This window comes from Equus caballus, chromosome 17 (assembly GCF_041296265.1).
Source record: "Equus caballus isolate H_3958 breed thoroughbred chromosome 17, TB-T2T, whole genome shotgun sequence".
Classification (NCBI taxonomy): Eukaryota; Metazoa; Chordata; class Mammalia; order Perissodactyla; family Equidae; genus Equus; species Equus caballus.
Window position 1 is genome coordinate 87,705,815 of NC_091700.1, and position 25,744 is coordinate 87,731,558.

The following is a 25,744-nucleotide window of genomic DNA, read 5'->3' on the forward strand; positions in this document are numbered from 1 at the left end:
TGAACCCCGGGCCGCCAAGAATTGGAACGTGCGAACTTAACCGCTGCGCCGCCGTGCCGGCCTCTCCCCTTCCCTTTCCATCTCATTTCCTTTTCCTTTTCTTCTCCCCTTCCTCAGCAACACTTCCCTCTGCTGCTGACGTTTAGGACTGAAAAGGCTGCGGCCACCGCGGGGGATGAAGTCCTTCCGCCCAGACCCCCTTTCTCATTTGCTGGTTGTATTGCTCATTTACATGAGGTTAATTGTACCATTTTGTACAAAGTTGTATAATTTTGAAGAAAAAAAAGAAAGAGGGAAGCGCAAAGGAGGACATGAAAAAAATCATCTATAGTCCTGCTACCAACATTTTGGTATATTTTCTAACATCAAATCTATGCATAGATTTTTATTGTCTCAAGGAACATCATGTATTTCCATTATAAGACGATACTAGTTTAAAACTGCCTTTTCCACTTCACGCCATTTCTTAAGCATTTCCCATAACAGTATATACGCTTCACAAATACATTTATTGTGTACCTTTCATATCCCATCAAGTGCACTTGCCAGAGCTTCCTTCACCAGTTCTCTCCTTTAGGTTCTTTCCAGGTCTTCACTATCATCATTAGCCCTGCAGTGAACACCTTTGTGCATTTAGCTTTTTACATATTGAGAAGTATTTATGTAGGATAGCATCAATTAAATCACTGGATCAAAGGGTATCAACATTTCTAAGTTAAGTGTTTCCAAAATGTTCTCCAAAATCTTGTACTGATTTCAACCACTTATTTGTTATTCGATCACTAATTCTCTTAACGAATTTTTGCTGACCGTCTGCTATGTGGAGGCGCTGTCTAGATGCAGTGAATAACCATGAGAAGGCAGACTTGCAGCTTCCTTTCCTTCCAGCAATCTTCAAGAGCGTCCTCCCACTGCACCGAGGACTGACCCATCCCTTACACAGCTGAGTAGATGGCAGCAGCTGTTTAATATGCGTTGATGGCTCCTATAGGTAAATGGTTTATACAGTTGGTTATATGCAATCAAAAATGTTGGGGCCGGCCCGGTGGCGCAGCGGTTGGGTGTGCACATTCCCCTTTGGCAGCCCAGGGTCCGCCAGTTGGGATCCTGGGTATGGACATGGCACCGCTCATCAAGCCATGCTGTGGTAGGCGTCCCACATATAAAGTACAGGAAGATGGGCACGGATGTTACCTCAGGGCCAGTCTTCCTCAGCAAAAAGAGGAGGACTGGCAGATGTTAGCTCAGGGCTAATCTTCCTCAACCACAAAAAAAAGTTTAGTTTATGGGGGCTGACCCTGTGGCCAATTGGTTGAGTTCTCACACTCTGGTTTGGTGGCCCAGGGTTTCACCAGTTCGGATCCTGAGTGGGGACCTAGCACCGCTCATCAAGCCATACTGAGGAGCCATCCAACATAGCACAACCAGAAGGACCTACAGCTAGAATGTACAACTATGTACTAGGGGGTTTTGGGGAGAAGAAGAAAAAAAGAAAATGTTTACTCTATAACAACCCTATGAGTACGTATTATCAGATAAGGAAATGAAGTTTAGAGGAGTTGAGTGGCACCCCAGAGTCAAATTTATGATAAAGAACAGGGCTCAAACAAGGTCTGTTGGCTTTCAGATCTCACTCCTTTAACCCGTATACTCTGCTGCTTCCCCTTGTGCAGTTTATGTCTTCAGGACCTGCCCTTAGCTTCCCACTTTTCAATGAATGCTTTGTTTCTAGTCAGTTCTTGAGATCCTCTCCTTCTCTCCATTTCACAGTTCTTCACTTCAAACCGTCTTTTGCCAACCTCCTAAATCCTTTGCTTATTGTTGCACACCAACCAATCAGTGAATTTCAACCCTGGAAACGTCCAGACTAATGTTAAAGCCCACTTTCCAATCATTCTGGATTTCCTTCAGTTCACTGAATTCCCTACCATCCCTCTCACCTCTGGAATTTTTAGCATAGTATTTCCTCTGCCTGAATCACTCTTTTCTCCACCTCTTTGGCTAACTAGCTCTTACTTATTCTTCCTCCCTGGGCTTACAAGTCACTTCCTCCAGCAAATCGCAGACCAGGTAAAGAACCTCTCCTATGTGCTCCTGTAGCCACCAGGACACTTATTTCACTGACTGGTAATTGTTGTCTAACGGTCTCCTTTGCTACAGTATAAGCTCAACAAGGACAGGGACTCTGGATGTTGGTTACTGCTGTACCCCACACCTGGCCCAGCTCCTGGCAAGGTCAGGCCTCTCTCTCTGATTATAAAATGAACGAATATTCTAAAAGACGTCCCTAGGGGGAGACTTTCTACCAATGATCATGAATAATTCCTTACACCCTACACTTTAAATGTCTCAGGTCGTTTTCTTCTTTATGGGTTTAATACTGTGGACAAGGGTGTGCACCTGTTCCCGTTTTTTCAATCTGCAGACATCAATTATATATATAAAATCTAGCCTGATAGAACTGCGTTTTGTTTGGACTGAAGGCATTTCTCTACTAAATAAGAAACCTTATCAAATTTGAAAACATTTCAGTGAGTCTGGTGTCTGTTTTCTCGTTTTTTAAAAAGTGTTTTATTGTGGTAGAATACATATAACATAAAATTTATCGTCTTAACCACTTTTAAATGTACAGTTCACTAATGTTAAGTGCATTCACATTGTGTGCAACTAGTCTCCAGAATTCTTGGTTTTCTCATGTTTGTAGTAAGCCTGGGGCACTATAAATACTTGTGTAAATGTCTCTTCCTTAGAACAGGAGTTTCCAGACTTTTCAAGGTCAAGAACATCTTCTTAATATCAAAAAAAGCTCATAGTCTCCTACAGGATAATAGCCATACTGCTGATATCTGTGGAAATAGATTATTAATTCAATACAATGTTTAGCATGATTTGCATTTTATTAATCACAGCAAAGTCTGCCTGTAAGTGTAGTACCCAGGGTTTGGATTTGCTGTTTCACAATGATGCTCTTCAATCTCCTGATTCATGGGGGTGGGCTTCTGACAGCCGTGTTGTACAGAAATAGCCACAGACCACTGGACCAGGACTGGGCCCCTGATTCAAATTGAGCTAATCAAATTCTTTCACTAAGAATTCAAAATTAGCAGAAAGACAGTGATCGATAGTAATTGACTGACTGATTCAGTGTTTCTATGTAACTAAAACTGTAAGCGAAATTCAGAAACAGTGGATGATGGTATCCTGCAGGTTCATCTGTGCCACAGTTCTATGTGGGGGTTACTATTCCCACATCACAGATGGCGAAACGGAGCCTTGGAGAGGTTTGAGCCTTGAACCCAGACATTAGTCTCTCTCAATCTGGCTTCCCTGTGCAATGGAGCACTCTTAAAACTGGGCTGTCATTGGAAGTTCTTTGATCTGTCTTTCCATTAAACCGTGAGCTCCTTGAGATCCCAGACAGTGTCCTGCTCCATGGGTGCCCAATAAATGTTTATTAAATGGGTGAATGAAATTATACCTGGTACTGTGTGAGGTTACTAAGAGTAATAGAAACAATGGTCCATAGGAAACCTATTCACCTTACCCGAGAGTTAGAGAAATGTAGTTAATGTGTCTGAAATACACCGAGACCGTGTAGAGTTCAACGTCCATCTTATAAGAATTTGGAGAAGGAAAATCTTGTGTTTGTGTCAGCCTAAACTAGGTATGATTAATAAGATTCAGCTACAAGAAAATTTTCTTTTAAGGCACACTAACACTAAGTCAGACCAAAAGCTGTTTAATTGTCTGGGTGTTTTTATTCAAACACTGTCATTGAAACTACTTGAAATGTGACTTCTAGGCTCATAAACTTTATGTATACCTATGATCAAAGTCTTGAGGGGCTTCTCGTTTAACTACGTTCCACTCCACAATAATTACACGACATTAAAGAAAGTAATGAGCTACTTTTCAGTTGCTGGAAAATAAAAAAGGCTGTTGACGTGAGATCTGAGTAATTTATGCACCATAATTCAAAGATGCTTGGGTCTTTGGGAATATTTTATATGTAAATTTAATCTTCCTTAAACACATGTTTAAGTTATATCGCATCCTATTTTTAACACGATCATAATCCTAATGGCTCTCAAAAGTTTGAAAAGATCATTTCAGGACCTCAATTCAAACTCAATATGAAATATTGATTTTCAAAAATCTGTCAGGATTGACAGCCTCCACATCCTGGAGATATAAATTAGAAAACCTTATTTGATTGTAAGACAGGGAGAAATTTTTCTCTAGTGTTATTGATAGATGTCCCAATCTGTCTTCAGATCAAGCAGACAAGTTCCAATTTATTCATAGAACACATTTCACACCTCCTCTGTATCCTAAGTTTAATTTTCTTCCTACAGCATATTGTATCAAAATGCATAACTGAAGTTCGTTCTATTATAAATTGTTTAAAAATAACAAAATTCTGAAATCAGATTAGTACTTAGTCACTGTTTGTACTGAAAGATGTTGATGAAAGATTTTCATTTATCGTTGTGATTACTTTGTAGGAAAATAAATAAATACTGCACTATATTTCAGTGTTAAAAGATAATTCCTTTTGAAAGATTTTGATTTCAACCCTCCTTTAAAAGTTCAATATGGTTTGACAAAATGTATTTGGTCCACAATGCAGTTGATTTTTATAACTGGATCATCAATTTCAGTATTTCCAGCAGTTTTATTATAGCAGTTATGTCGATGCAATTCAGGAAACGTGTGGGCTAAAGTGTCGAAATATATTTCACTTGGAAACATAAATTATTATTATTGTTTTAAATGTACCAGCTATATTCTTTCCAGAACATTCTATTCTTTGTATATAGACATGGTAGTGCTGATCCATCATCAGTAGGAAATTCACTGAATTGTTCTGCTGGCTATGAAGAAGCGCCTGTCGTTAAAATCTTAAAATCTTAGTTCTGTTAGAGATGTTCAAGGAGCAGAGCTTTCTCTCAGCAATGCTAACTGGACCTTGTGGTAACTAAATTAGTCATTAAGGTCTCATTAGTACAATGTTAATAACCTGAGTTCTCAAACCGAGACACTTTCTATTTTGGGCAGCAGTCCCACAGGTGCCATCAACAGACACCCAATTAAACCGGCTTAGTCAAAACAGAAAATTAATTGGCTCTTGGAATAATTATAAAGTCCAGAGGCATGACTGGCTCTAGACACAGCTAAATTCAGTGGCTCAAAACAGAACTTCAGGGCCTGGTGCCTCATTCTCTGTCTCAGCTGATTTTCTCTGGTCTGGCTACTTTTGCCAGCAGTCTTTGTCCCTAGCACGGTCCCAACAGCTTCCGGTTTACATGAGCCAGTTAGAACCCCAATGGAAAGAAGGTCTCTTTCCAAATTCCTGGGCAAGACACTTATTTGCCCATCTTTTAATCAATTACAGTGGCCAGGGGAAAGGACAGGACACTCTCACTGGCCAAGGACAGGAGACATGGCCACTCCAGCTTCAGTAGATGGAGCCAATCCTTCTGAACACATGAACTGAGAACGGAAGAAGGGTTGTTTCCCCAAATGAAAATCTGAGCGCTGGTCCAGAAGAAAGAGGAATGACACTGGGGAGGCTAAAACAACAGCTATTCACTCTGTTTTCCATGAATGGCAGCCTAGGGAGACTAAGAGGGAGCTGGCCCTACTTTCTTCAGAAACCTTCAGTGACCCTTAAGCTGGTACAAAATGAAAGACAACAAAGTTCGTCCCAAAGCAGAAAGAGGACGGGGCTCTGTGTGTGAGGACAAGGGTTCTCATTCCACTTCCACCTTTATTTAAAGAAAGGACTTTGAGAAAGTTGTTGACTGTCCTCAGCCCATTTTCTCACTGTTTAATAAAACTCACTGGACAAGACCCCAGCCGTAAGAGTCTGCAACAGTGATCCTCTCCCTGAAATGCCCCCAGCCTGAGGTTTCCCAGACTTCATACACACAGAGTCCACTAATTTATCCGCCTACAAACCCATCTAGATGGCCCTCAGACCACTCAAGTTCTGTAGATGCCCCAGCCCCCACCACCACCACACACACACACACACGCACACACACTCACATACACACAAGAACCCACACCTGTTCCTCCTTTTGTGTTCTGTACCTCGGTGGCCCACCCCACACACCAGCCAAAGCCAGGAACCAGAAATTCTCTAAAATAACCACCAGACGTCAGACTACACATATATCCCCTTCTCACCCCAGAGTCCATGGATGGCTTCCAGAGGATCCGTGGACCTCCTGAAATTATAGATAAAATTGTGTGTATGTGCACACATGGGTTTGTATTTGACATTTTTCTAAGTATAGAGTTCTTACTTTTCATCAGAATTTAAAAGGATGCCCATCCGCATCCCCCTAACAAAAGGTTAAAAACCACTGTTTCAGCCCAGCACTAGGATGTCCCAGCTCTCCCACTGCATCCCTAAAGACTCCCAGACAGTCAGATGCCCCTTGTGGTGGTTTTTAAACACGGCCTCAAATTCTTTGATATTCCACGCAGGCAGAAGTGGGGTCTCTGATTCTTCCTCCAGAATCTGGATAGGCCTGTGGCTGCGCATGCCAGCAGAGTACAGTAAAAGCGACACTGAGTAACTTAGCAGCAGGCAGCTTCCACTTTGTCACTAGAACATCCTTTCTGGGAGCCCTGAGCTACCTGTATGAACTCTAACGACCTGAAACCCTCATCCTAGAGAGGCCATGGCAGGTGCTCACGGTAACAGCCCTGCTGAGCCCAGCCCTGGGAGCCATACCTGCCAAGGCACCAGACATGTGAGCAAAGTTGGTTTTGGACCCTCAAGACCAGCCCATCTGGCTGCTGATTACTTACAAGGGAAATCTGCCCATTCTAAATGGAGCAGAAGAATCACCTGTATGAGCCCTGGCCAAATTCCTGACTCAAAATCGTGAGATATAATAAAATGGTTGTTGATAAACACATTACATTTCATAGTGGCTCGTTATATAGCAATAGATGACCAGAACAACCCCTAAATATCTTTCCCAGTTCAAATGCTCAAGCCTGCCTAGAAAAGATCAGTATCATTATGAGGGGAGCCCTATTGAGCTAAAGATTTAAACATGAGGGGCCATGCCCGTGGCCGAGTGGTTAAGTTCGTGTGCTCCACTGCGGCGGCCCAGGGTTTCACTGGTTCGGATCCTGGGCGCCGACAGGGCACCGCTCGTCAGGCCACATTGAGGCAGCGTCCCACATGCCACAACTAGAAGGACCCACAATGGAAATATACAACTATGTACTGGGGGGATTTGGGGAGAAAAAGCAGAAAAAAAAAGATTGGCAACAGTTGTTAGCTCAGGTGCCAATCTTTAAAAAAAAAGAGATTTCAAGATGATCCATGGTAGTAAATGCAGGACGTGGAGCAGCCTCACCCCCAGGAACTAGACCTAAACACGCAAGTTTCTGCAAGGCAATTCAGAGCAGCAGGAGGCTCCTTAGAAGTCAGCTCTGTCCGGGGGATAATCACATGCAAAGAGAAGGCCTAGATGGAAACCAAGGCAGATCCAAATCAGCAGCATACTGAAATCAATAGGATAGCTCAGTTTCTGCACATCTAAATAGTAATCATAGTGAATTATCTTAATTGAGCACTGTGTTAGGCAGAACAGTGGCCCCAAGGTGTCCACATCCTGTTCCCCAGAAGCTGTGAACGTGTTAGGTAACCTGGCAAAGGGGAATTAAAGTCGCAGATAGAAGTAAGGTTGCTAATCAGCTGACCTTAAAACTAATATAAGCACCCACTATATTCCAGCTAACATGCTATGTGCAAAGAATACACTACTTCACTGAGTCCTTGAAAGGTCGTATTTCTATCACCACTTTTTAGGTACCAAACCAAGGTTCAGAGCAGATAAGCAATGGAACAAAGGTCACAGAGCTGGTAGTAAACAGCAGAGACAGGATTTGAACACAGGAGGTCTGTCTGATTAGAAATGTGGGAAGCCCATGGCCCCTCTCTTTAATTTTCTATTTAATACTATAGATCTCTTTGATATCAGAACTGAACCACTAAGTCCACCCGTGTTTATGTAAAAGATTCCTTCATGGCTATCTGACTCTATTTACATTATTGCTGAAGGCTTTTTCCCTTCATTGGAAAAAAAATCAGAAAACATGCTTTAGTGGGGCTGGCCTGTAGCCAAGTGAAGTACCCTGATCTTTGGTGGCCCATGGTTTGCAAGTTCAGATCCCAGACGTGGACCTGCTCCTTTCATCAGCCACGCTGTGGACGCGTCCCACATACAAAAAGCGGCAGAGGACTGGCACAGATGTTAGCTCAAGGCTAGGCTTCCTCAAGCAGAAAAAGAGGAGGATCGGCAATGGATATTAGATCATGGTGAATCTTCTTCACAAAAAAAAAGAAAAAGAAAGCATGCTTTAGTGTCCAAGTGATTTTTCCAACCTGGATCTTGGTTGTATACGGACAGGATACCCTGGATAGAATTTGGCACTAAAATTACAGGCCAGAGAGGCTGCACTCCCCAATACCTCTTCACTCTACTCAACTTTGCTTCATTGAGGCTTTCAGACATACACGAAATGGAAAGACTAGTGCAATAAACATCGTTATATACCTATCACCTAGATTAAATTCAAGAGTTAGCATTTTCCTATTTGTGATCTGTACGTGTTTCACCCCTAAATATCTCAGTGTGCACTTCCTAAAAATAAAAATATTATCCTTCATAACCACAGTATCATAAAAAATCAATAATAATTCATTACATCCTCTAATATCCAGTCCATGTTCATATTTCCTTAGTTGTCCCAAAAGATAACTTTTATATCCAATTCTTTTTTTTTTTTTTAAGATTTTATTTTTCCTTTTTCTCCCCAAAGCACCCCGGTACATAGTTGTGTATTTTTAGTTGTGGGTCCTTCTAGTTGTGGCATGTGGGATGCCACCTCAGCGTGGCCTGATGAGCGGTGCCATGTCCGTGCCCAGGATCCAAACCAGCGAAACCCTGGGCCGCCAAAGCAGAGTGTGCCAAATTAACCACTCAGCCACAGGCCCAGCCCCTATATCCAATTCTTTTGAACCAGCTTCTAATCAAGTTTTACACATTGCATTTTGTCACTATGTCTTTTTATTTCCTTTTAATCTAGGTTAATCTTCCTTTTTTTTTTTTAAATGACACAACTCTTGAAGACACTAGGTGTTTTGGGTTGAATTATGTTCAAAAAAACATTCTCTGTCAAAATCCTAACCCTTGGTACCTCGGAATGGAATCTTATTTGGAAATAGGTCACTGCAGATGCAGTGAGTTAAGATGAGGTCATCCTGGAGTAGGGTGGGTCCTCAATACAGTAGGACTGATGTCCGTATAAAAAGGGGAGACTTGCACACAGGGAGAAGACCATTTGAGATGGAGGCAGAGATCAGGGTCATGCTTCTACAAGCCAAAGAATGCCAAAGTTGCCAAGCCCCCAGAAATTAGGGGAGAAGCCTGGAGATTCTTTCTCACAGCCCTCAGAAAGCACCAACTCAGCCCACACTTTGATCTTGGACTTCTAGCCTCCAGAACCGTGAGACAATAAATTTCTGTCATTTAAGCCCAAGTTTCTGGTAATTTGTTACTGCAGCCCTACAAAACTAATTCACCAGGCCAGTTGTCCTGTAGAATATTCCACATTCTAGATTTGAAAGCGTTTGCCTTGTGATGTTGTTTAACTTGTTCCTCTATCTCCTATATTTCCTCTAACTTGAAAGTTATATCTAAAGGCTTGATTAGATTTGAATCAAAGATTTTTGTTGAGACTATTTCATGGGTGATTCTATGTGCCTCATACCGCATCACATCAAAGACACTTGATGTCAGCTGGTCCCTCTATGGTGATGTTAATTTGGATCCCATGGTTAAGGTAGGACACTAAGTCTTTAATGACTTAAAAATTGCTTGGCTGCTTCATGAGCACCGTTGGCAGTGGGGAGAGGAGTGGAGCAGACTGCAGCAAGTGCACTTTGATCAGCTCACCACTCCTTCCTATCCTTCTCATCCCTCTGGGGAGCTCCTCTCCCATTACACCTGACCCTGGTGGGAATTTCAATCACAGCACCTCAGTCTCCATCACCACATGAGTGGGCATCTGGATACCCTAGACCCAGTAATTAGTTCCGAAACAGGCACATGAACTGTCTTAGCTCAAGTGCCCTAAAAAACAGAGCTTGAGACAAAACTTAGATGTGAACACATTGTTGACAGGTACAATCCCAAGGACCCAAGAGGAGGAAAAAAAGGGAAGTCAGACTGGAAAGGAAGGAAAGAAAAAAAAGACAGCACATTACTGAGCTGGCCACAGTGCCCCCAGAACTCTGGTTGTCCTAGAGGATGTCTCCAGAGAAACAGCGTGGACACTCTGTGTCTCAGAACCGTCCAGCAGGGAGAAGGAAGGGAGACTAACTTGTATACCAGCTTCTTCCAACCTCCTATTTCTCACTGGTCAAATTTCACCCCATAGGACATTAAACCCTCACACCTTTGGTTGTGTCACCTTCAGAGAGCCACTGGGATGCCAGCTCCCACAACGGCAGCAGCTGCAAAGCCAGTGGCACTTCCTAACAGTTTGCCTATTGTCTGTGATATCTTAGCCCAGATTGGGCAAGCCATGCACATGCGAAGGTGCCCAAAAAGTCCTGAAGCTTTTCATGCTATAGCCGTGGCAGGAAACTCCCAGAGGGAATAAGCAAAAGACGTGAGTGAGGAATAAATGAGAGAGGCTGTCTGCTATTTCCATGAGTGACATGGGCCCCCAGCAGCTACCCAACTGGCTGAGCAGTCAATGCTCTACAGGAGTATGGCTTCTCCCCAATGAAGATGGAAACATCTCTGGAGCCTAGAGGAATGTGGTTGGTGGTGCATGACCTTCCTGGAACACTGAGCACCAATGAATATTCAGTGCTTAACACACTGCCTGAGCCATAGCTGAATACTTAAAGAATAAATGCTTAAAAAATGGGTGGATAGGTGGATGGATGGATGGGAAGGATGGTGGGCATTCAGAGCCTGCTAACGTGGTGGAAAGTTGGTACAGACGTACATAATAGTCACATTTGATATTTAGTAATAATACAATTCTACGGAGAAAAATATCAGCTTACTTGACTTGCACACTACATGTATTTGCAAATCCCATGAAGAGAACGCTGCTTTTCAAGAAGTGCTCCTGCCCTTCAAGGGTGCTGACATCGAGCAGTGCCCCAGGGAGAAGCAATGAAGCAGACACTGGCCAGCGATCCATTACAAGGGCTCCTGGCTCATTACCTTTTCCTACCTTCAGGGTCTCCTTCAGCCGCTTTGTGGCCTCAGTTCACCTTCCTTTCCACCTCACTTCACTCCCCTCCTCCCCAGCCTTTCCTGATGTCATGGTTTTCTCTTCCATTAGAGCATGATTAGGAAGGTACCTGGCACACAGGCAAGGCATAATAAATGTTTGTCACATTTATCAGTGGCATCCCACCATTCTCATGTCAAGTTTATCCCCTCTGATCCCTAACTCACCCAGCTGCCCAAATATCAAAATAACAGTGAGAGATATCATATTTTTGTGTGTAACCCAAATGAAACGGAGCCTGCTTACTACTGATTTAAGATCTAGGTTAGTCCTGTGACCCATTGCAAGTCAAACGACAAAAAGCCTTGAAGAATAAAGAGCAAAATTTCCTAAAAACCCCTATTAGATTCCATCTGCCCAAAGTCCCTAATTGTTCTCTGTCTCCAAAAAGAAAACAACAGCAGAGTTTCCGAGCTGGCTCCTGGACACCATCCCCGCTCCTCCTCCAACCTTTTCTCACCTCTTGCTCACTTCCTGTCATTTCTCCTGCAGTTAGATTTCAACTTCCCAAACAATTTATGTTTCCCCGATCTTCTCTCCACTTCTTTCCCCTGATCAGTACAATCAAGGCGTGGGTGTCAGAAGGCAGGGAGTCCTGGAATCATTCTGCTTTGGTATCTGTCACGTGTGATTTGTGACAATTGGGCTTCACCAAAGTGCATTAATTTTCTTTGGAGAACGTCATGACAACATTGGAGCCCATCTGCGCACTGTGGATGATGTTCGTGTGTGTATCACTAGGTGGTGATATAGCATCGCTTTCAGCCCTTCAGTATCAGCACACAGAAAAGAAATAAATTCACTCTCAGGGAAATCATTAGCAACTTTCCGTCCATGGCAGAAGTCACTGAACCTTCTGTCACATGGCAAAGCCAGCCAGACAACAGGTCCCTAAGGTCTGTTCAAGTTAATGATTTATTGATTTTGTTGGCTAGTGTTCTCATTTAATCCTTGGTTGGATTTAACTGAGCTTCAGTAGTTTAAAAAAAGAAAATGCTCAGTCTTGCTAGAATTCTAAACAAAGAAAAATAAATCTCCTTGTTTATGATCATCTCCCACGGGTCCAGGCGTTCTGTGGATGCTAACGGGGGACCAACTCCTGGGGGCTGTTTAGTTCAGATGAGAAGGGAGCAGCAGTGCTAATGAGGAGAAGACCAGAAGGTAGGCAGCTGGCTCCCAGGTGAAGCAACTCCAGTCCGTGACCCAGGCCAGGCCCCTAAGTCTCAGCATCTGTTTGCACAAATCACATGTCACAGGGGAGGCCAGCTGAGCATTGTAGCAACACTTTCCTGCCACCAGAGAGACTGCGAGGGTGAGTCAGCACCTCGGTTTCATACACAAATGACAGCCACAGCTAATCCATCAAAAAAAGCCTCGTTGAGTTTCTGAGCAGTCCAGATCCTCGGAGGCTCTTGCCGAAGATTATGAAACCAGCAGCTTATTTCACAATCAATCTGATTTATAGCATAACTGCAAGTTTAAAAAATGTATCATAATATAATATGATGCTTACGTGTATCGAGATGTCTTGAGGGAAATCTAACTTGCATTTATTTTTTGGTTCAATGATAGCATGTTCTAGAAGTCACGCGTCAAATTTAGGAGGGTAAGTCACCAGTAGGACTCTAAAATAAGGGGAAAGGTGTGGAGGGTGAAGTGTGCGGCTGTCCAGGGAGGAGGAGGGGACCATCCAAGCCCACCCCAGATGCCTCTTGTCTCCTGGAATGGCAGCTGGAAGAGTTGAAATGGCTGAGCTGTAAGAGCTATGTCCCTGTGAGCCCAAGGAAGGCAGGGCCCTCAGAGACTCATAGTGACTAGCACAGACCTCAGTCAGCATCACACCCACATCCCTCTGTCAGGCAGTGCAGGACCAGCTGTCCTCACTGACCATGACCACCACTTGTGGAGGTGAGAGACACATGCCTCCAAGAAACAGGTCGGGGCTGAAATCTAGCCCACGTTTCACTTGCCAAGCTGAGTCCACAGGGCTGTGTCTGCCCAGAGGGGGCGTTCTGTTCCAAATTGTAGAAAGTCCCTGGAGAGCTTAGTGGTGGCTCTGACAGTGACAGTGTGCAGCAAGGCAGAGCGGTGGCAACAGCAAACTGATTAAACTTTGGCTGTTCTCTCAGACCAGCTACCCTCGATCTTAGTACACACTCTATAGCCCTCAGGTTCTTGAACAGCTGGGGAGGGAGTAGCCCCAAGAAGGAGATGCCCACCTTTCTGCTGGTCAGGGACACAGGATCTTGGGTTTGTTTCAATTCTCTAAAGAGATGAGACCATGTTTGCACTCCAAGTTTGTGAAGTAAGTCACACCAGTAACTCCGAATAATACTGCTATGGCTTTTTCCTGAGGTTTAAAGAGACGAGGTGACTGTGACACAGATAACAAAGGAAAGGACTGGAAGAACCCAGGTCCTTTCTCAATACTCTAACCTGATAGATTTTGGAGCTATAGTCTTTCTTTAATAATTATTTCCTATTGCCTCACAGTTGAGTTATGGGATATTACAGTTATTTCCACCATATAATTTATCATTAAGAATAAATTTTGCAAACACACTCCCCATCTGGCCAGCTGAGACCTTCGGCAAATCCCTTGAACCAAAATCTTCCAAGTCTACAAAGTCTACACAATGAGGGGCTTGACTTAGGGCTCTTCCAACTGCAGAACTCCCCTAATCTGGACGAAAATAAGCATTGAGTATATAAAAGAAATGAAAACAGCCTCATAACAACCCTGCCAGCATTATTATCCTGGTTGTACAGACAAGAAACCAAAGTCTAGAGGGAGGAAGCCTCTCGGACAGGATCGCTCAGCTGGTAAGTGGAGAACCAGGAGGTGTGGACATCTGGCTGCAAAGCCCATACTCGTTGATACCCCACTTTGCCTGCGTGAGTCGTGCACACAAGATACTGTTCCTTGGGCTCCACTGACAGTGTTTCACACTATCATTCGGTCCAACATACTTTGGGAGGAACTCTCCAGCATTCACATGTTAGTGAGAGTTTGTTCAAATATGGGCATTCAAAGAATGTGGTATTTGGTGGAGAATTGAGAATGCAGATAATTTGGAAAGACATATATGCCCACAGATGTGTTTTTGGTTAGCACAGCACATATTTATAATTAGATGAGTTGCCAACATCTTTGGATGTTTTCTTTTTTAAAATATCCAAATTTCCAGCCTAGGCTACACATTTCCACTTAACAACAATAAACTGGAGCTGAGAAGCCACATCTCCCTGGATCTCTACTTCTCTACAGCCACCGTTCCATCTCATTTGATTAATTTGAGTTAGCTGCCTCGTCACCCACTTCCCACAGGCATTTGAGGTGAAGGACCTTGTCCTAGAGAACCTTGAATTGAGAAGGAGAAGTACAGTGGCTCCAGCAAGTGGGATGGGGGAAGTCAAAAAGGATAATAGGACAATACTAAAGACAACTTCCCACAAGTCAGAATTTTGAAAGCAACACTGGCCAGGCTCTTGCCATTAAGAACCCGCCTCAGTCCAGAGAAGAGCTTAAACTAAGCAAAAAGATGGTTTAAATAAGTTACTGAGACAAGTACTGAAAATTAGCCCCAGGACCACCACACCCATTTCACCTGCTCATATCTTATTCTGCCTCTCTGATACCTCGTTACCAATTCTTGCTTGATTTCCAGATTCTTTCCCACCCCGTTTCTCCAAGAGGATTCACTGAAGTCCCAGGCCTGGGACACACTCTCAGATTCCAACGTCCACTTTTTCTGTCATAGAGTCAGATGACCCAGTTGTGTAAGTCACAGTGATGGCTGCATCATTTTTAAAATTTTCCGGAATCACAGTTTATTGGGCAAAGGTTATTATCCATCTCAATACTAGACTCTGAGTAGGGAAAAAAAATCTCCCCTGAGAATTCAGAACCATAGCTTGGACCCTACTCAAGCCCAATATATATACTGTATTCTAATATTCATTACCTTTAAAATTCAGAAAGCTCCAAGCCAAAATTTAGTATGAAAACTAGCCCCAACCTTATGATACTGCTGAGACTCCGGAAGAAGAAAACGTGAAACTATTCTGAAGAGTAAATCTTCCAATGAGACTGCACTCCAGGCCCAAATGTAAAAACCCCTGAGCAGTCAGCTCTCAGTTCAAGATTATAAATTGGTAAGGAAAGAATGTGCCAAGAACAAAAGTCAGCATACACAACAAATATCAAGATGAGATCCTGTAGAGTTTTATTGAAACGAGTCATCTGAGTTTGAACAAGTATATTTACGATTAATAAAAAACACAGAAGAAAAATTAAACACAGAAACACTCTGAAAAAAGAACAAGCATATTTTTAAAAGGGCCAAATAGAGCTTTTAAAATTATGAAACAACCGTCATTGAAATACAAAATTCCGTTGAGGGGTTAAGCAGCAAATTCAATGTAGCTGGGTAGAGACAGTGAACATGAAGGAAGATCTGAAGAATTTACACAGCGTGAAACACAGAAAATCAAAAAGATGAAAACTAGAAAAGAGAGGTTAAGAGATATGAAGGATGGGAGAGAAAGTCCAACGTTTCTAATGAAAGGTCTAAATGGAATTCACACAATGGAATACTGTACTACAACAAGATTGAATAAATTACAACTATATGCAACAATATGGATGAATTTCACAAACCTAACGTTGAGTGAAAGAGAAACAAAAGTGTATATACCATTTGGCTCCATTTTAATAAAGCTCAAAAACAGGTAAAATTAATCTTTGATGACAAAAGTCGAGATAGTACTCGCCCCTGGTGGGAGCTGTAGACAGTACTGGAAGGAGTCTGACAAGGCATTTGGAGTGTTGGAGTTGTTCTGTTTCTTGGCAGGGTGCTGCTGGTTGAACAGGGTGTTCAACTTGTGAAGATTCATCAAACTGAACACTTACGAGGTGTGCATGTCTCTATGTATATTAGACTTCAATAAAATGTACATTTCTAGGAAAAAAGTTTAAGATAGAGAGAATAGAGAAAATGGGGCAAAAGCAACACTCTACGATATTAGGGCTAACATTTTCCTGGAAATGACAAAAGGCATGATGACTCTGTAGACTCAGGACAAAAATGAATCCTGAGCAGAATAAATAAAAATAAATCCACAGCCAGTCATGGTATAGTAAAACTGCAGCCAGCCACAGAGGGATCTTTAGAGCCACCAGCAAAAAAAAGAAATATTATCTACAAGGAAACCACAATGAGATTGATTGCAGACTTCACAATGGTAACAAAAGAAACTATAAGACACTGAAATAATGCGTTCGGAGTCCTGAAAGAAAATAACTGTCAGCCTAGAGTTCTAGACCCAACTAAAACGCCACTCATGAGTGAGGACAGGGGCCAGCCCGGTGGCGCAGCCGTTAAGTTCTCACTTTCTGCTTTGGCAGCCCTGGGTTCACCAGTTCGGATCCCAGGTGTGGACATGGCACCGCTTGGCAAAGGCCATGCTGTGGCAGGCGTCCCACATATAAAGTAGTGGAAGATGGGCACAGATGTTACCTCAGAGCCAGTCTTCCTCAGAAAAAAAGAGGATGATTGGCAACGGATATTAGCTCAGGGCTAATCTTCCTCAAAAAAAAAAAAGGACATAAAAAAAATTTTAAAAAGAGCGAGAACATAATAAATATATTTTCAAACATATCAAGACTAGGTGTACTTGAGGAAGAAGAAATTTGAAATCAGAAGTAAAGAGTAGGGGCCAGCCCAGTGGCACAGCAGTTAAGTTCACATGTTCTGCTTCGGTGGCACGGGGTTCACCAGTTCGGATCCCGGGGGCAGACACGGCACCGCTCAGCAAGCCATGCTGTGGCAGGTGTCCCACATATAAAGTAGAGGAAGATGGGCATGGATGTTAGCTCAGGGCCAGTCTTCCTCAGCAAAAAAGTGGAGGATTGGCAGCAGATGTTAGCTCAGGGCTAATCTTCCACAAAATAAATTAATAAAAATTAAAATTAAAAAAGAAGTAAAGAGTAAGTTATAAGAAGCAAAGAAGAGCAAAATATTGGGCCAGCAAGTAAGTAAATGTAACATAACGACAAATTTAAAGTGTGTAAAAACAAGATAAGAAGCCATTATGGGTTGAATTGTATCTCCTAGCATTTCGTATACTGAAGTCCTAACCCCCAGTACCTCAGATTATGACCTCATTTGGAAATAGGGTCATTGCAGATGTAATTCATTAGGTTAAAATGAGGCCATTAAAGTGGACCGTAATCCAAATGACTAGTATCCTTATAGAATGGAGAAATTTGGACACAGAGACGAGCACAAAGGAGTACACCATGTGAAGATGAAGGCAGAGATGGGGATGATGCTGCTACAAGCCAAGGAGCACCAAAAATTGCCAGAAAACCACTAGAAGCTGGCAAGGAGCATGGAAAAGATGTCCTTTCGCAGCCCAGAAGGAACCAACCCTGCTTTGTTCTTGGACTTTTAGCCTCCAGAACTGTGAGACAACAAATTTCTGTTGTTTAAGACACCCAGTTTGTGGTACTTTGTTACTACAGCCCTGGCAAACTCATACTGGGACTAAAATTGATGCCGGAGAACAATGCATTTTTGATGGGAGGGGAGGCATTGGAGGTGAAAGGTTCTTGAATGTGTAGGAGGAGGGTGAAGAGAATGACTAACTTTGGTCTTTCTAATATCAAGTATGTATGTTAAATTTTAAGAATAATCACCAAAAGAATAGAAATGAAAGGTATAGCTTCTAAACCAGTGGGGGCGGTGGGTGAAGAAAGGTAGATGGTAGAAATAGACCTGTAATTAATCCATAATTAGAATACATACAAAATGACTAAACTGCATTAAAAGATTTCCTGTTGATGGATGGAGGGAAGAGGAGAGGAGGGAAGGGAAGGGAGGAGGAGGGAATCCTGTTATATGCTGTTTTCAAGAGACACACCTACAACACAAGGACTCAGAATGATTAAAAGCAAAGAGATTTACTCTACACATACGAACCAAAAGAAATTGTTGTAACTCTTGTGGTAGTCAGAATAATGGCCCCCAAAGATACCCACATCCTAATCTCCAGGACCTGTGAGTATGTTAGGTTACACAGCAAAGGAGAATTAAGGTTGCAAATGGAATTAAGGTTGCTGATCTCCTGCCCCTTAAATAGGGAGATTATCTTGGATTATTCAAGTAGGCCCCATGTAACCACAGGGGACCTGAAAAGTGAAAGAGTGGGCAGAAGAACGAGTCTGTCAGAGGGAGATGTGAAAATGAAAGAAAGACACAGAGAAATGCAGCGTTGCTGGTTTTGCAGATGGAGGAAGGGGACCAGGAGCCAAGGAATGCAGGTGGCCTTTAGAAGCCAGAAAAGGCAAGGAAAGTGATTTCACCCCTAGAGCCTCCGAAAGGGGACATAGACCTGTAACACTTGGATTTAAGCCCAGAGACCCACATCAGACTTCCAATATTCAGAACTGTAAGATAAGAAGTTGTGTTTTTTAAACCACTAAATTTGTGGTAATTTGTTGCAGCAGAAATAAAAAACAAATACAACTGGATTAATATAAAGTTAAATATACATCCAACTGAATTATTCAGGATAAACTGATTAACACCTAACAGTAACCCTAAATTTACAACAATTCTGAACCTGTGTGTCCTTGAATAGCATTGCCTTAATATATGTAAAGTAGAAACGAGAGAATTACTGGGAGGAACTGAAAACTTAACAAACCTCTCAAGAACTGATAGATTAAGCAGATTAAGTAGTTCAGATATAGAAAATCTAAACACACAATTACAACTGCAACAGTACTATCCTGTTACCGAACCTGAAGTGAGTTCGCTCACCTGTTGCGCAGCAAGCCAATCTCTGACACCGGGGGTGGTGGAAGAAAGGAGGAACTTTATTTTTGCACAGTGCTGAGCAAGGAGAGAGGGCAGCTAACGCTCAAATCCCAAACTCCCTGAAAAGCTAAAAGGAAGGGTTTTTATTTGGGGCTTTAGGTAGGGGAGGGGGAGCATATGGCCTTGGTGGTCGGAGCTTTCCCACCAGCCTGTCTTTGGCCTTGAGACTACTTGCAGACAAGAGGGAGCTCATGACCTTGCTGGTCAGCAGCCTTCCCACCAGCCCATATCTCTTTGCGGGAGGAGACAGTCCAGGTGCTTGTCCTTGATGGTGTCTGTCTCCATGGAGCATAGTAGATTCTGGAGCCAGGAAGCCAGAGAGTAAGCAGGGAATGAGTATTTTGGTTTTAACCCCACATATGCTGGGTTTAGTGTGAGGAAACTGATATCAGGGTCGATATCAATCCGAACCATTGAAATTTATTTACTCTGCTTTAACCTTTAAAAACAGGAAATTGAGATTATGCTTAAAGTAATCAAGGGAAGTATCATGATACAAAAGTAACATTTTAAGAAAAATTGGAAAATGCCACATAGTAAGTATTCATGAAGCTTCAAAATACAAAATCCCATGGTTTCCTTTTCTATAGTTTATAGATAATGCTATCAACAAATTCTGAAATATTCACAAAATTACAGGATAGTATCAAAGTTGAAAGATTACGTGATTGTATTAAGAATCTGAATCGGAAAGACTGAAAAATTGTGAGTTCAGCTCAAATTAATGGGTCACAATGGTTACGACGAATGCTGGTTCATTTTGGATCCCAGGTCTCAGGTTATCTCACCACCAGACTTAAAAATAGCATAGAAAACTGAGGAATTCCGCCAGATTCTAAGATAGGTACGTCTCATATGTATAGGGAACCAAAAATGTTCAAGAGACAACAAAAACTTGGCCTCACTTAGAGTTGGGTAGAAACCACAAGGAAATTAAGCAAATTGAAAATGGCTGGTGAACCATCATTGAAAATTGATGGGCCGGGTTCTACAGTGCAGCCAGGTGAATAAAATGCACTCTCTACAGAAGTGCAGTCATCATTCCAAAGTGGAGTATTCACATGGAAGTAATTTCCTTAGCTCTAGCTTGGCTTCATAAAAAGGCAAATTACCCAAAAGAAGTGAGAAATTTATCTCTATTAATTTCTTTATTCAGACCTCTTCTTCCTGGAATTGGCTTGAATGACATAAGGGTGCCCTCTAGACCAGGAAGGCCCAGTGCGTTTGTGAGAGTAATACTGGCTTGGGACAAGTTTGACATGAGGGAAGCCATATTGTAACTCAGAATGACCTCTAAGTCACCCACACTGTGTGTGTTTTTTTAAGTATATTACTTTTTTCTCTTTTTTAAATGGTTTTTGGTGAGGAAGATTGGCCCTAACATCTGTTGCCAATTTTCCTCTTTTTTTCCTTCTCCCCAAGGCCCCAGTACATAGTCGTATATCTTAGTTGTAGGTCATTCTAGCTCTTCTAAGTGGGATACTACCACAGCATGGTTTGATGAGCAGTGTTTAGGTCCGTGCCCAAGATCTGAACCAGGAACCCTGGACCACCAAAGCAGAGCATGCGAACTTAACTACTCAGCCACGGTGACAGCCCCTGTATGTTTTAACTTACACATAGCCTAGGTGAGGAATATGCACCTCCTGTAGATTTTACAATCCTGGCTGATGTATGTACACCCCTGTAGTGATAAATGATGACTTTGTTCTTTTGAGTTTCTTAGAAATATAACAACCTCCTCAGAGAAAAACATCTATGCCGGCATCCATCATCAATGACAAATGAAAGACCTGGTGTGGCGTCTCCAGTCACCAAGGCCAGGTGTTCAACATTTCCGAGCCCCTCCTTCACAGTCCACTAGCCCTATATAATTGTTGAAACTTTGTGCTTGTTTATGGTCTTTGGGACATGAGTCCACCATGTTCCGATTTTGCTGGCTAATCAAAAGAATCCCTTTCTCAACCACCAAATGGTCTTGCAGCTGAGTAGCTTCAGGGTTGTGGCAAGCAGAACGAGCCATTACTCAGTTACAAGAGCTCTTTCATGACGTCATAAACTGGGAACACAGGGGCAGCTAAGTAACCCAGAGAAAGTTTGTCTTGCCCTCCCTCCCCCAACCCAACTTGAAGTTCTCTAACTTCCAACCAAGCTGATGACCCATGCATATAATAAGAGCCAACTGAATGTGCAAGAATTACACAGAGTGACATTTGAAACACAGACTGGGTTTCAATTTAGCCTTCCTTTATTGCAAAACAATAATGAAAAGACACCGTTCATTATAGTGGCTAGCTACCCTTCCACACAGACCCATCCTTCAAGTCACCTTTTACTCAAGGGCGTTGGCGCACCTAGAGCTGGTACCCCATATTTGCATGGGGTCCCTAATCTAGATGTCTTGGAGGCCCCTACTGATGATGTGAAAGCATGTGTCCCCAGTCTGTCTTCACATCTATATTAGCTCTGAAATTTGGGAAGTCCCTAAAGTTCCTAATGTGGAGGGACAAGGGGCAATGGGGTATAAATAGCAGCAGGGACTTCCAAGCTGAGGTAGCAGCCTTTGCAAATCCCTGAACCAAGAGAAAGCTTGATCAGGTTAAGGAATGATTAGTACTACGGTTCCACGTGGTTAGAAAGTACAATAAATTGGAGGAGTTGGCAATGTGGGGAACACATAAGGCTAAAGAGGTAAGCAGGAGCCACATCTTATTTTAAGGCAATGGTTCCTGCCCTAACTTAGCATGCATCAGAATCACCTGGAGGGCTTGTTAAACCCCAGAGTACCCGGCCCACTCCCAGCACCTCTGATTTAGTATATCTGAGGTAGGGCAGGAGAATTGCATTTCTAATCAATTACCAGGTGATGCTGACCCTGTCGGTCCAGGGAACCGCACTTTGAAAATCACTGCTCTGAGGTGTTTCAACATTATCCTTATCAGTACAAAATAACCAATAACCATTCTATAGATAAGAGGTAGGTGAATTTTACTTGAGCCAGAGTGAAGATCTTTTCTAGAAAGGAAGAAAGCATTCCAGAGAAGCATGGTTTTTAGGACAGTCTTATATCTTTCTAGAACAAAGAGCATACATTAAACATGTCCAGGATACATATTCATCAATGTTTCAAAGAGGTATTCAGTTGCAAATTATCAGGTCAACATGACCCTGATGTCTGGAAAGGGACTAGTCCAGCCAGGCATTACCAATAGGGCATAGGAGGGGAAATGTACATTCCTAAGACATAGCATACTTTGATGGTTAAGCGGATGTACAATGTATGTTTGACAGGCCATAAGTCAGGCTTGTTAGTTCAAGCCGAATCAGTTTTGAACGCGAATAGTTACCCCATATACCTCAGTGTGTGAAACTCTCTTGTCATCCTGAATGCCTTAGAAACGGACCAAAGTGCAAGGCCTCTGGAGGGATGTTATAGACAACTTCAACAGCGCTTGGTGCCTCCAGAGGGCAAGGTCGGGACTGAGAGTCGGGAGGGTGTGCAGGGCCTGAGGAGAGGGAAGACATTTTTAAATAGCTGTGGTAAGAAAGAAGAGAAGGACCTGACTAGGGGTTCATAGGTGGATGGCTGGGGAATTTTTAAAGTATGGATGAGGTTGGAGACAATACATTCTTAGTGGCAAAATTTTGTCAGCTGTCTGACTTTCTCAGCAGGACTAGGAAGTGCAGGTGTAACAGAGGAGAAGAGCAGTGGTTTCGTTTTCCTGGATTCATTTTCCTGATGGTCAAATAAAGAGAAAAGGTGGCAAAAAGAGGTGAAATGTTGGACAGTGGTGCAATATTGTGATTTATAAGAAATATATGTATTTGATCATTTAGATGACCAAAGTATATTTCTCAGATATATCTAGTCTTCGTCCACGGTTTCTGGCTCATAGCTCCCAAAACCCTTGGAATTTCCTGACTGAAAAGAGCAATGGGAGCATCTTTTGTTATAATATTTGGTCTCTGGTCCTCAGTTCCTGAAAATGTTTCAGAGCCATAAGGGTGAAATGGGTATCCTGTTATTCATAGCAAGCTCCTTTCCACCCCAACTGGATTTATGTTAATGCAGTAACTTTTGGAAAGCACCTAAGGATGGGGGTCAGTTGCCAGGGAAACCAACCATGAATAAAGGAGTGGAACTTGTAGTCCTAGCCCCTGATTTTCAGGGAGGGGAGAGGGGCTAGATGTTGACTCAATCACCAATGGCCAACGATTTAACCAATCACACCTACGTAATAAAGCCTCCATAAAAACCCAAAAGGAGGGGTTCAGAGATCTTCCTTGTGCCACCGTGCTGGACCCCAAACTCCACAAGGACAGAAGCTCCTTTGTTCGGGACCTTGCCCTATGTATCTCTTCACCTGGCTGTTGATTTGTATCCTTTAATATCCTTTGTAATAAATTGGTAACCTACTGAGTAAACAGGTTTCCTGAGTTCTGTGAGCCACTCCAGCAAATCAATCAAACCCAAGGAGGGGATCATGAGAACTTCCAATCTGTAGCCAGTGGGTCAGAAGCATGGGTAACAACCTGGGCTTGCGATTGGCATCTGAAGCAGGGATGGAGGAGGAAGGCTGCAGTCTTGTGGGACTGAACCCTTAACCTGTGGGATCTCTGGGTATAGGGTCAGAATTGAGTTGAATTATAGGACATCCTGCCAGTGCTGGAAAATTGCATGATGTTGGTGTGAGAACCCCCTGCCCCACGTGTTGGAATGGGCACCCAGAACACCCTTTAAGTGGTGTCTCAGCTACCTAGTGGAGGAAATTAAAACAGGTGAGTTCTGACATATTGATATCAGACTCATCAAGAGTCTGGAAGTCTTGATGAGGCCAAAGAAGATGTGCAACTGTGTAGCGATGGTAACAGAGGGGCAGAGTTGGACCAGTAAGTTGTGGCTCTGAGTGATAGGTTAGCCAACAAGATCTCAGAATAAAGAAGTTCCACTGGGGAAGAGAGAACAGATGGGCTCCACGGGCTCCATGAACCCCTTGAAACTGAATGCAGAATATCCTGTGCTGGCCAAAAGATCATTTTATCCCTGAGAGGTGATTCATAGTTTTCGTCTAAGTCGCAAAAGTGTCTCTGACCCATGATTGATTAGGCTTCAGTGGTGGAAGAGGGTGACAGAGCTGGAGTGGAGGTGAAGGTCTCTGGTTTGAGGAGGTTGGAGAACTAAGGAGCAGGAGTTAATGGGGAGAGAAGCCTAGAAGCCAGGGACCAAAGTCTCCCAGAAAGCAGACAAATCAGACATCAGGGAGGGGGTTGTGACAGTCATTGGAGATGGAAGTTATAAAACCACCTTGCAAATAGTAAAGCATTTCTAAATCTGGAAAGGTTATCATTCATTATTTTTAATAGCTTAGTTTCTGACTACTGAAATCAAAATTCCCCCTTGAGAAATTTTTGAAATGCAGAAAGTTAAAAAAGACCAAAATGACAGAACACCTGAAGTTAGATTACTACTGTTAATTCTAGTAGATTTATAATAAAATGACTAATAGCCGATATACTGTCTTTTGCTATGTGAGCATGGTGTGTGGAAGACCAAAATCAGATTAAAGCAGCCCAGAGTAGGCAAGCCCCCTCTGTCAGGCTCGATGCATACACAGGGACCACCCACACTCACCACTCCAGCAAGAGAAGCTGGTGTAGAAAAGACAACATTCATTTCTATCATAGAGTCATACATACATATGGTAAAAAAAATAGTGCCTTCGGTCTCTGGGCACATTAGAGTTTTCAACTGGACAGAGTTCATCTATAGCTCTGGTTTTTAAGCACTGACATTTAAAATTTTACATTGCATTCCTATGCCTACCCCATAATGCCACTTATAGATTAAAAACTTCATTTACTGGGGCTGGCACCATGGTGAGGTGGTTAAGTTCATGCACTCTGCTTCGGCAGCCCAGGGTTTCACCAGTTCGGATCCTGGGCATGGACCTAGCACCACCATCCAGCCATGCTGAGGCAGCATCCCACATGCCACAACTAGAAGGACCCACAAGTAAAATATGTAACTATGTACTAGGGGGCTTTGGAGAGAAGAAGGAAAAATAAAATCTAAGAACAAAAACTTTTTTTTAAATTCATTTACTGTAAAAATTCTATTTTCCAACACAATGGAGACTTGCAGTTGCTTGGTGAATTGTTTTTTTAAAAAGGTGGAGATAATTCTTCTAAAAAGAATACATATATATCTTAAATTTTAATTTTAATTTAAAATATAATTTCTGAGCAGGAGGTTGATGGATAGACAATTTCTCCACATGAATAATGCACAAAATTTAGATACCGTCTCACTTTCTCCAGCATCTGATCCTTTCATCACTCACTGTAAAACTCCTGGCACTACGGATCATGCAGTGCATGTCAAAGGCACCTTTGAATTTAGGCCTGTCACCTGACTTCCCAGTCATCTCTCTCATTTGTAAACCAAATCTCTGATCATCATGTCTGTTTTCTAATCTGGGTAATTTCAAGAGCCACAAGAAGAAATCTGAGTAAAGAAT

At 42.6% G+C, this 25,744-nt stretch overlaps 1 long non-coding RNA gene across 4 annotated transcripts in view; it reads right to left on the bottom strand.

The window, feature by feature from the left end:
* Window positions 1–19,294, bottom strand: part of LOC111768621 (uncharacterized) — a 128,104-nt gene extending 108,810 nt beyond the window's left edge. For all 4 annotated transcript variants that reach the window (XR_011428058.1, XR_011428059.1, XR_011428057.1 and 1 more), the window contains exon 1: window positions 19,170–19,294. This is a non-coding gene — a long non-coding RNA (uncharacterized lncRNA). The remainder of the gene's footprint in view (window positions 1–19,169) is intronic.
* Window positions 19,295–25,744: the final 6,450 nt, after the last annotated feature.